The 12,615-nt window shown below is 40.8% G+C and overlaps 1 long non-coding RNA gene across 2 annotated transcripts in view; it reads left to right on the top strand.

Annotated features, from left to right (window-relative positions):
• LOC130706884 (uncharacterized) overlaps nt 1–12,615 on the top strand; it is a 35,360-nt gene that overhangs the window by 10,434 nt on the left and 12,311 nt on the right. The window lies entirely within an intron of this gene.

The raw sequence follows: 12,615 nt of genomic DNA on the forward strand, positions 1-12,615 counted from the left end.
GGTGCAGACATGAACTACATCTACCATTGCAACTGCACCACAAATAAATTTTGCAATGGGCTTTACAGTATGATTTTTTTTTTTATTCTCAAAGGAGAATTTTAATTCTCTAGGGGTCATAATAGTATGAGAAAAGATATAGACCACTTCAAGGCATGTTTGGGAAATTATGGATAACGTCTTGTGCCGAGAGAGTATGTGTGTTTAGGGGTGAGTTAGGAGATGGCTATTAATAATAAACATAGAACATCCTGTTAGGTCCTCACTGTTAGAGACCTTACATGACACACCAAGGAGTTTAAACTTTATTCAAAAGACAATGGAGAGGTTGTGGATTGAAGGTTGGAATGGAAGAGGTTGTGGGGAAAGAGGAGAATGAGAAAGCAATGGAGCAGGCATCACAACAGGCCAGGTAAGGGGTAATGACGTGTGAACCAGAGTGGTGGCAGTGGCCATGGGAGAATGGAGAACTGAAGAGGAGGACTGTCAGATCTTCGGATGTGTTGAGGGTAAGGAAAAAGAGGATGCAAGGATGATATCAAGATTTAGAGCCTAGGAGACTAAGCTATAAATTACTATCAAAAATAGGGAACACAAATGAAAAGGTTTCATGAGGATGGTTATGAATTCAAGGTTGAACATACTGAGTTTGACTTGCTGGAGGGAAACACACATGCAGATATCAGGCAGGCAGTTGGAAAATAGGGCTTAGGAGCTTTGAAGAGGGCTCGGTGTGGAAGAAGTAGGTCCACGGGTTGCTCCAAGTCTGTCTGTTGAAGCCACAGAATAGATGTACTTGCTTGGGGAGTGCACAATAAAAAGAGAAGAGGCCCTGGACAGAGCTTTTGGGAACTGTACTGTAGGGGAAGGAAGGAATGGAGGGATGGAAGGAAGAGGCAGGGCAGTCAGTGAAAAAAAGAGCAGTGGTTCTTAAACTCTAGAGGGTCAAAGAATCACCCAGAGACATTCATGAAGATTCCTAGACACCTCCCCAGAAAACCAGATTCAGTAGGAACATACGATCTAAAGAGAACACTCCCTTCATTATCTATTGATGCATGACAGATAACCCCCAAATTTCACATCTTAACACAGCAACATTTTTGATCTCATGGTTTCTGGATATCAAGAATCTGTGAGCAGCTCAGCTGGGTGGCTCGAGGCCTCTCGCAAGGCTGCAGTCAAGTTGTAAGCCAGAAATCTGAAGACTTCTCTGGGCCTGAGGCTCTGATTCCAAGATGAGTGTCCTCATCAAGTGGCAGCCAGCTTCCCCTAGAGCAGGTGATCCAAGAGAGCAAGGCGGAGACCACAATATCTTTTATGACCCAGCCTCAGAAGTCACATTTGTCATTTCTGCAAAATCCTATTGGTTACATAGGTGAGTCCTATTTACTGTGAGAGGAGAGTTCACAGAAGTGACAGGAGACAAAATCAGGGTGGAGGGGCAACTTGGAGGCTGACTACCATATGTCCCTACCCTCCTGGAGTTATTTTGATGCAAGTAGCCCTCAAAGAAATACTGGATGGGAAAGAGTAAAGGTCAATAGAGGAAAGAAAATCAAACAGAAGGTGGACCTCAGTGCCAAATAGGACTGAGAAATCCACATAAGGTTGAGAAGAGGCCAGTGGATCTGGCCTCTGGTATATCAGTCTTGACCTTCTCAACTCGGAAGCAGCACTTCTAGAGAAACACAACTCTTTTTATGCAACTCATGGTGAGAAATGTATTTTACTTCATTGCCTGGTACACAATGCACTCGTATATAGAAACAAATGTTTCACGAATTAATACCTATTTCTACTGCATGAGAAGCACTGATATTTCTTATTGTAGTCTGGTCTATTTCTCTAAAAAAATGCTAGTCAAGACCCACTGAACTGATTTTGTTGGTCATTAAAGCATCTGACCTGAAGCTTGAAAAAGCAGTCTCAATAGGATTGGATAACAGTGAAGATGATGGTGATGACAAAAACAAATACATTTTGAGTATATACACTTTGCACTAAATGTAATACCATGAATTATCTTATTCATAACAACTCTATACTATAGTACCATTAGCATAATTTTAGATGAAAAAGTTTAGTACTTAAGTAGCTTTCTCAAGGCCATATGGTTAGGAGGTGGTACAACTGTAATTTATTTTAACCTAAACAATATGATTTTGGAACTTACACTTTAGAGCTGTGGGATCCAATATGGAGGCCGCTAGCCACATGTGTGTATTTTAATGTTAAATTTAATTAAAACTAAATAAAATTAAAGTTTCATGTATCAGTCACACTAGCCATATTTCAAGTGCTCAATAGCCACATGTGGTAGTAGCCTCCATATGTGACAGCAGAAATACAGAGTATTTCCCCCACTGCAGAAAGTTCCGTTGGACAGCGGTGCTCGAGAGCTAAACCACCAAGGGCCAACGTTTTGGGAAGATGGGAGTCACCTGAGCATGGCTGTAAGGTGAGAGGAAGGAGTTGGAAAAAGAGAGAAGAGTCGAGATAGGGGATGCAGGTTGGAGCAGTGGCCTGGGGGAGGATGGAGGGGCAGGATCAGGGTACGGGGAAAGTTGGCTTTGGCAAGGGATGGGGACAATTTCTGCTCTGGGTCAGAAAGGAAGAGGAAAATGGGTGAAGGTCCAGAGGAAGGGGAAGGTGACGAAGCTTGCTTTGATAACACTTGATATTGTCTAAAACGTAGGGGCTGAGAACAGGAACAAAGAGTGAGCGGGCCAAGTTTGGGCATTGAGTCAAGTAAGAAAGATTGGAAATCATTGCTGCAGGAGGTGCATATAGACATAGAGAATGATTGATGCTCACCCATGGGGGCTCAGCTGTGGTTAGATACTGAATTTTAGGTGCAGCCAACCATTTATTTCATTCATTCAACAAATACTTGCCAAGTGCCTACAACATGCCAGGCACCATGCCAGGCACTGGAGAAACATTAGTGAATGATAGTGACAAAAACAGGCAAGCCCATTCTCTCATGGAACTTACTGGTAGAGGTCTTTGTTAATCACAGAGCTGCCAAGAGTAGCCCTGCAATGGACACATACCACCAAGGAGAGGGGCTGGTGCTCTAAAGTGGCTATGAGAGGGCATGGCAGGGCATTTCATCTGGTCAGGAAGGTCAGGGAAGGCGTGCCTCAAACCAAGACTTGAAGAAGGAGCACCAATCCATACAGAAGGGAGAACGGCTCATAACTTTGCCCTGAACTGGGACCATGCAGAGACCCAGGCAGGCAGACAAAGGCACCTTTGTAAGGTTCCTGCGGACAGAAGTGTTTGCTGAGCACACAGACAAAGCCACCCATGGTTGTCGAGATTCTACTCCAGCCCTGTGTGTGGGTGGCTTTGAGTGAAAAGACACCATGTGATATCCACAGTAGGATAAGCCTGCTGGATGTGGCGGCTGGAATTTTAGTGGGCTGAGGATTCCTACCCTGCTGATAACATCAGTAAAGAAGTCAATGCACAGGACTTCCCTGGTGGCACAGTGGTTAAGAATCCGCCTGCCAATGCAGGGGACACGGGTTCGAGCCCTGGTCTGGGAAGATCCCACATGCCGCGGAGCAACTAAGCCTGTGCACCACAACTACTGAGCCTGCGCTCTAGAGCCCGCGAGCCACAACTACTGAGCCTGCGTGCCACAACTACTGAAGCCCATGCGCCTAGAGCCTGTGCTCCACAACGAGGGAAGATACCACAATGAGAAGCCCGTGCACTGCAACGAAGAGTAGCCCCCACTTGCCGCAACTAGAGAAAGCCCGCGTGCAGCAGTGAAGACCCAACACAGCCAAAAATAAATAAATAAATAATTTTTTAAAATAAGAAGTCAATGCACAACATTATTACTGATACACTACATGCAGAGTCAGCACTCACAGCAAACCATCCATCATCAGACTTGTACTGTAGAGCTATCTCCCCTCACTTAGACCTTTCGGAAAAACAAATTTCCTTTGAAGTTAAAAATGCCAGGCTCAATTTTAGCAAAACAGAAAAAGATAAAACTTTTAAAACCCCACACATTTTTTAAAGTTTCAACAAAGCACATTCTTTAAAAAAATTTTAATATAATATCTATATTATGTTGAGGATGAAGAAGAAATTCCAAATTGGGTAAGTTATTAAGTGTGACTATTTTTGCAAATTTCCATTGGAAAAGCCTCTTCCTATGTTTAACTTTACAAATTATTTGTGATAAAATTTCAAAAATAAATAACGTTATGGCGCAGTTTCGTGTTCCTGTGTCAGTGCTGAGTGATCCAGTAACTGCATCCCGTTATCACACCGTGGAAGTGAACTCCCTTTCGGCTCTCAAAGTACTTATTTTAAGTCCTTCCTTCCTTCATAAGAATTGGTTGATTACCATCTCCTGCTTTTAATTGCATTAAGGTTACAAATGTGAAAAACATCAGAATGCTAAGATGAAGCAAAACTAGAAATGTTTAAAATCCTGTCCTGCTCTCTGGTCCACAGGTGTTTCTCTCTGACTATAATTATGTTGCACTTGCTCAGAAGGGCATACAGTGTAGAGGTTAGGGTGAGGGCCAGGGTTCTGATTCTGGCTCCACTGCTAGCTAGCTTCCTGATCTTCTGATTCTCTCTCTGTGCCCCAAGAAAAAACAGTCCTTACTTCACTTCATTGTGGTAGGGTTTACACATAAAGCACTTACAGCAACACTCCAATGCTCCAACTTAATATGGGTCAGCCCTCGTTTCTACACATATCTACTCTCATACACATGGAATATTTGCATGGCGGGTAAATGATTGTTTCCATGGGAACTTTCATATTTCCAGGTCCTTATCCCACTATCTTCTTCTTCTTTTTTTTTTAAAGAAGTTTATAAGCTACAAGTTTCATTCTTAGAACAGCATTAACATAAGTTTTTCATTCACTGCCGTGGGTGTTCCTATAAAAAATTTTTTTTCACTGTTTTGTGGGTCTGGTATTTTTAATGAGTTCATATCTCATAGGCACATGTACAGAGTGGCCTATTCTGTATTCTCAGATACTGTTGCTTTGGGGCATCGTATTCTTGTGCAGTAAGGAAAAAGTGGGGGTGGGGCGTGAAATAACTGAATTCCTGTGAAATTCTACTGCAAAGCTAAAATCTGAAACTTAATAATTTAACCTATCATCCAGCCATTGAAGAAAAAACCTTTTGACCCAATTATTATCTTTTTAGAAAAGGTAATTTCAAAGCAATACATTTTTTAATTATCTAGTGTCAGGTGTACAGCATCATAATTCGAAATCTGTATACACTACAAAGTGATCACATCCGTCACCATAAAATTGACCCCTTTCACCCCTTCTGCCCACCCCCTAACCCCCTTTCCCTCTGGTAACCACTGATCTGTTCTCTGTATCTATGAGTTTGTTCGTTTGTTTTGTTTTGCTTTGTTTTGGATACCACAGATGAGTGAAATCATATGGTATTTGTCTTTTTCCTTCTGACTTATTTCACTTAGCATGATACTCTCCAGGTCCATCCATGTTGTCACAAATGGCAAGATTTCATTCCTTTTCATGGCTGAGCAGTAGTCCATTGGGTATACATACCACATTTTCTTTATCCATTCATCCATGGATGGACACTTAGGCTGCTTTCATATCTTGACTATTGTTAATAATGCCGCAATGAACATAGGAGTGCATATATGTTTTTGAATTATTGTTTTCATTTTCTTTGAATAAATCCCCAGAGTGGAATTGCTGGATTGTATGGTAGTTTTCTTAATTTTTTGAAGAATCTCTAAAATGTTTTCGATCGTGGCTGCACCAGTTTACATTCCCATCAACACATCCTCTCCAACACTTGCTATTTCTTGTCTTTTTGATACTAACCATTCTAACTAGTGTGAGGCGATATCTCATTGTGGTTTTGATTTGCATGTCCATAATAATCAGTACTGATGAACATCTTTTCATGTGCTTATTGGCCATCTGTGTATCTTCTTTGGATATGTCTCTATTCAGTGTCTCTGCCCATTTTTTAATTGGATTGTTTCATTGTTGTTGAGTTTTATGAGTTCTTTATATATTTTGGATATTAACCCTTATCAGATACATGATTTGCAAACATTTTCTCCCATTTAGTAGGTTGTCTTTTTGTTTTGATAATTGTTTCCTTCACTGTGCAGAAGCTTTTTAGTTTGATGTAGTCCCATTTGTTTATTTTTACTGTTGTTTCTCTTGCCCTTGGAGTCCAGTCCACAGGAATATTGTTAAGACTGATGACAATGAGGTTACTGCCTATGTTTCCTACTAGGAATTTTACTGTTTTAGGCCTACATTTAAGTCTTTAATTCAATTTGAGTTGATTTTTGTGTTTGGTGTAAGACCGTAGTCTAGTTTCATTCTTTTCCATGTGGCAATCCAGTTTTCTCAACACCACTTATCAAAGAGACTCTCCTTTCTCCATTGTATGTTCTTTGCACCTCTGTCATAAATTAATTGTTCTTATATGTGTGGGTTTACTTCAGGGCTATCAATTCTGTTCCACTCATCAGTGTGTCTGTTTTTGTGCCAGTATCATACTGTTTTGATTACTATAGCTTTGTAGTATAGCTTGAAATCAGGGAGCATGATACCTCCAGCTTTGTTCTTCTTTCTCAAGATTGTTTTGGCCATTCAGGATCTTTTCTGTTTCTGCACAAACTTTAGAATTATTTGTTCTAGTTTTGTGAAATATGCCATTGGAATTTTGATAGGGATTGCATTGAATCTATAGATTGCTTTGGGTAGTATGGACATTTTAACAATATTAATTCTTCCAATCCATGAGCACAGTGTATCTTTCCATTCATTTGTGTCTTCTTAAATTTCTTTCATCAGTGTCTCATAGTTTTCAGTGTACAGGTATTTCACCTCCTTGGTTAAATTTCTTCCTAGGTATTTTATCCTTATTGCTACAATTTTAAATGGGGTTTTCTTAAATTATCTTTCTGATAGAAATGCCACAGATTTCTCTATATTGATTTTGTATCCTGAAACTTAGCTGAATTCATTTATTAGTTCAAAGAGTTTTTTGGTAGAATCTTTAGGGTTTTCTATATATAGCATCATATCATCTGCAAATAATGATAGTTCTGCTTCTTCCTTTCTGATTTGGATGACTTTTATTTATTTTTCTTGCCTAACTGCTGTGGCTAGGACTTTCAACACTATGTTGAATAAAATTGGTAGAGTGGACATCCATCCTTGTCTTGTTCCTGATCTTAGAGGAAAAGCTTTCAGCTTTTTCATCATTGAATATGATGTTATCTCTCGGTTTGTCATATATGGCCTTTGTTTGTTGAGGTACGTTCCCTCCATACACATTTTGTTGAGAGTTTTTATCATAAACAGATGTTATGATTTTATCAAATACTTTTTCTGCATCTATTGAGATGATCGTATAATTTTTATCTCTCATTTTATTAATGTGGTGTATCATGTTGATCGATTTGCAGATGTTGAATCACCCTTGTATCTCTGGAAGAAATCCCACTTGATCATGGGGTGTATGATCCTTTTAATGTATTATTGAATTTGGTTTCCTAATATTTTGTTGAGGATTTTTCCATCTATACTTATCAAGGATATTGGCCTGTAATTTTTGTGTGTGTGTGATGCCCTTATCTGGTTTTGGTATCAAGGTAATGCTGGCCTTATAAAGTGAGTGTGGAAGCATTCCCTCCTCTTTGATTTTTTTTTGGAAGGGTTTGAGAAGGATAGGTATTAAATCTTTGAATGTTTGGAAAAATTCACCAGGGAAGCTGTCTGGTCCCGGAATTTTGTTTGTTGGGAGGTTTTTGACTACTGTAATCAGTCTTCAGGTTTTATATTTCTTCATGATTCAATCTTGGTAGATTGCATGTTTCTAGGAATTGGTCCCTTTTTTTCTATGCTGTCCAATTTTTTGGTGTATAATTGTTCACAGTATTCTCTTATGATCCTTTGTATTTCTGCAGTAGCAACTGCAATTTCTCCTCTTTCATTTCTGATTTTATTTATTTGAGCCCTTTCTCTTTTTTCTTGGTTAGTCTAACAAAAGGCTTTTCAATATTTTTTATCTTCTATTTTCTATTTTTTTTAATCTTCTCAAAGAACCAGATCTTAGTTTCACTGATCTCTTGTCTCTTTAGTATTTATTTCATTTATTTCTGCTCTGATCTGCTCCTTCCTTCTACTGACTTTGGGCTTCATTTGTTCTTCCTTTTCCAGTTACTTTAGGTGTAAAGTTAGATTGTTTATTTGAGAGGTTTTTTTGTTTGTTTGTTTGTTTCTTGAGGTAGGCCTGTAATGCTATGTACTTCTCTCTTCAACTGCTTTTGCTGCATTCCATAGATTTTGGCACATTGTATCTCTGTTTTCATTCGTCTCCAGGTATTTTTCAATTTCTCTTTTGATTTCTTCAATGACTCACTGGTTGTTTAAGCTCTACATTTTTGTGGTTTTTCCAGTTTTCTTCTTGTAATTGATTTCTAGTTTCATAGTGGTCATTGTGGTCAGACTAATTATTAACTAATTATTATAATTTTAGTTAATTTTACTACTTTTGTCTTTCAACCTTTATACCTGCTTTGTAAGTGGTTGATCTACTATCTTTCCTGTATATTTACCTTTCTAGTGAGATTTTTACTTTTGTATGTTTTCTTATTATTAATTAGTGCCTTTTCTTTCCAGCTTAGAGAATTTCCTTTAACATTTCTTGTAGGGCCAGTTGAGTGGTGATGAACACCTTTAGCGTTTGCTTATCTGGAAAACTCTTAATCTCTTCTTCAATTCTGAATGATAACCTTGTCAGGTTGAGAATTCTTGGCTGGAAAGTTTTTCTTTTCAGCACCTTGATTATGTCATGCCACTCCCTTCTGGCCCATAAAATTTCTGTTGAAAATTCTACTAACAGCTTTATGGGGTTTCCCTTATACATTCTAAGTTGTTTTGCTCTTGCTGCCTTTAAGATTCTCTCTTTACCTTTAACTTTTACCATTTTAACTATAATGTGTCTTGGTGTGGTTCTCTTTGGGCTCATCTTACTTGGAACTCTCTGGACTTCCTGGACCTGGATATCTATTTCATTCCCTAGATTAGGGAAGTTTTCAACCATTATTTCTTCAAATTATTTTTCTGGCCCTTCCTCTCTGTCTTCTCTTTCTGAGATCACTCTAATGCAAATGTTATTCCACCTGATGTTGGACCCGAGGTACTCAAGTATCTTCACTTTCTAAAATTCTTTTTCATTTTCCTGCTCTGTGTGGGTGATTTTCATTGCTTTGTCTTCCAGCTCATTGATTCATCCTTCTACTTCATCTGGTCTGCTGTTGAACCCCTCAAGTATAGTTTTCAGTTCAGTTATAACTTCTGTTTGGTACTTTCTTATATTTTCTATTGCTTTGTTGAAGTTCTTGCTGTGTTCATTCATTATTCTTCCAAGTTTGGTGGGCATTTTTATGATCATTACTTTGAACTATTTATCAGGTAGGTTGCTTATCTTCATTTCATTAATGTCTTTTGCTGGGGATTTGTCTTGTTCTTTGGTTTGGAACGTATTCCTCTGTCTCCTCATTTTGTCTGACTACCTGTGTTTGTGTATATGTATCAGGCAAAACACCTACTTCTCAGTCTTGAAGGAGTGTTCTCGTGTAGGAGATGACCCTTGGGGCCCAGAAGCACAGTCTTCCCTGAACACCAGAGCCAGGTGCTCAAGGGGAGGCCCTCGTGTGGGCTGCATGCACACACCAGCTGTGGTGGGGTCTCAGCAGCTGTGTGGAAAAGGCGGGGCCCTGGGGTGCTCACCTGACTTGGTTGCAGCATGGCCACTGCCTGGGGAAGGCAGGACACAGTGCATTCGCCCAGCCCAGGTGTGGCGCAGCTGCTGCGCAGGGTGGGCAAGGCCCTCACCCAGCTGGGTTGTATTGTGGAGTGGGTGGAGCATGCCCTCCGGTGCTATCAGGCTAGAGGGAGGGTGCCAAAAATGGCATTCACCAGCTCTTCACCAGCAAGTTACGATGAGATTGTAAAAAAGGTGCCCAATAGCACTTCCATCCCCAAGAAAGTACCAGCAGGTTCCTACCTCTCTGGCAGCTACTATAAAATCAGTAAGTGGGTCTCCCTCACTTATGGTCTAGGTGTTCTTTGCCATTTTTGCCTTTTCTGCTGCTTTTACCCTGGATCTCACTGCAAATGGGTCTGCATGTAAGCCCTTTAAGAGTGGGTTCACTGTTCCCTATAGTTTTATGGTTCTCCTGGACTTAATCCCCACTGATTTGTGGGGCTTGTCTTTTCAGTGTTGGACCCAAAGGTCAGGGTGCCTCACATGGGGCTCAATCCCTTCACTCCTTGAGGGAAAGTTCTATATCTTTGGGATCCCTCCCAACTGTGGGTCACTGCTTCTGGGGTGGGGACCTGGGTGAGACACTCTGCTTCTCTGTCTCAATGCATCTTTTTTATCTTTTGCTGTCAAGGCACTGTTTATCTAGTTCTCAGGTCCTTTTCAAAGGAAAATCATCCATATGTTGCTGTAAGTTTGTTGTGTCCATGGGAGGAGTTGAGTTCAGGGTCTTCCTATGCCGCCATCTTAAACCCTTCTACTCAAAGCAATAAATTTACATAAAATAAAAATTACCTAGACATTGAAAGCTTTCACTTGCAACATGAATGTTGAGGAACCTCAATTATCTAGAGTAGTGTTGTCCAATAGAAATATACCGTGATATATACTTACATATATATAATTTTAAATTGACTAATAGCCACATTAAAACAAATAACATGTGAAATTAACTTTGATAATATGTTTTATTTAGTCCACTGTGTTTAAAATGCCATCTCAACAAGTGACCAATATTATAAAAAGTGTTGAGATATTTAACTTTTTTTTACAGTAAGTTTTTAAAATCAGTGTGTATTTTATACTTATAACACATGACAATTGGAACTACCCATGTTCAAATGCTCATACCCGTGTGTGGCTGCCAGCTGCTATATTGGATGGAGAAACTCTAGTTTATTTCTCCCTTTTGGCCCATCCAAGAACTAGTTGCTTTGTGCCAAGAGATCAAATCTGAAGTCACTACCACTAACAGTCATTCTGAGTAAGGGCCCACTAACAGTCATTCTGAGTAAGGGCCCAAAACACATGTCTATTCCATAAGTCAATTCAGATTGTGAGGTTAGAGCACATTTTGCCATATTTTCCAAGTCTCCAACAAATGCAGAAAAGAGGCCCATGTCCTCATTTGGCAGAAGGTCTAAATTCTGAGGCCTCCAGTGAAATACACTGAGGATTTTTCTGCCAAATAAAAAGGAGGCTGAATGTTCCTAGTATCAAGGGAATGCTTGGCAGCTGAACATTTACAAAACATCTCTTTCATCTGCCTGATGGAAGAACTGACATAGGCTTCCCAGCTAGCCATTCTCCCAGGGATCTTGATCAGATGCTAACAATGCAGGTGAGAGCACCTGTCCTGCTTGGGCAGCTGTGCTCTAAGCAGGAGCCTCGTCACCAGGTCCCTCAAAAGATAAGGTTTCTCTTCCCAGTTTCATCAGCCTCTTCCAGACATTCTGTTTGCTGCTCTGTGCCGTAGTCACTTTTATTACAGCTTCTTTCACCTGATTTCCAAAATCCCTGTTTTCAAGGTCACCTAGACTGAGACCTCTTGTCACTGCCACTCGCCATCTTCCCAGGCTCCTGGGGTAGAAACCCTCTTTCTCCAGATCGAGTCCACCTTCAGGTCATGGTTCCTTGACTTCTGCAGTGTACCTTGAATCCATCCCTCCCTCTCCCCTTGCCAATGTCTGGGTTTACACTCACTTCCTTCTTGCTTGCCCCAATTACTGAACCAATTTCTTAACTGGCCCCCTTTCTCCAATTTCCCTCCCCATACTCCTCATCTCAATTTACCTTCTACCTTGCTGCCAGGGTGAGCTTTCTAAAATAGAAACTAAATCGGGTCACTTTTTGGTTTCAAGACTTTTATTGACTCACTGTTGTCTACATAGTGGATTTTAACCCTTTTTTGTAAGCAGAGGAAGCCCCAACTTTTTTCAATAACGTGTAACCAAGAACCCCAGGATAGAAAACAGATAAAATCTGAGCTGCTCTGAGCTGCTCTGGGTGAAGCAGGGACAGACGCCTCAGAGGCTGCCCTAAAGTCCTCTAGCCCCACCTCCTCTGGGCTCCCGGCAGCTTCAAGGAATCCTGAAGCACTTCTGGACACAGCTGGAACCCTACTGCCCAGTGGGAAGCCTGTGCTCCTTGGCCTAGCATTCAGGGCCCAGTGGAATCTGGGTCCAGCCCACCTTTTTGGTGCCATCACCCGTCACTGCACTGCACACATACCCCAAGTCCCCGCTACACAAACCACACATGACCCCACATGCCAGGCATTTCTGAGGCTTCGCACTGTGGCCACACAGTGTCCTCTGCCGGGTGTGTCCTCCTGCTCCTCCCTGTATGGCGAGATCCTAGTTGCCTTCCCAGGTTTAGCACCATCATTCTATGTGAACTCTTCCCTTATGAACAACGTGGATGAACTTCCGTTATAAACTAATCCCTCCCTCCTCTAGGAAGACTGCTGAATTTACTGTCTAACCACTTACCACATCTGTTACCTGGA

The sequence above is a fragment of the Balaenoptera acutorostrata genome, unplaced genomic scaffold (assembly GCF_949987535.1).
Source record: "Balaenoptera acutorostrata unplaced genomic scaffold, mBalAcu1.1 scaffold_608, whole genome shotgun sequence".
NCBI classification, from domain to species: Eukaryota; Metazoa; Chordata; class Mammalia; order Artiodactyla; family Balaenopteridae; genus Balaenoptera; species Balaenoptera acutorostrata.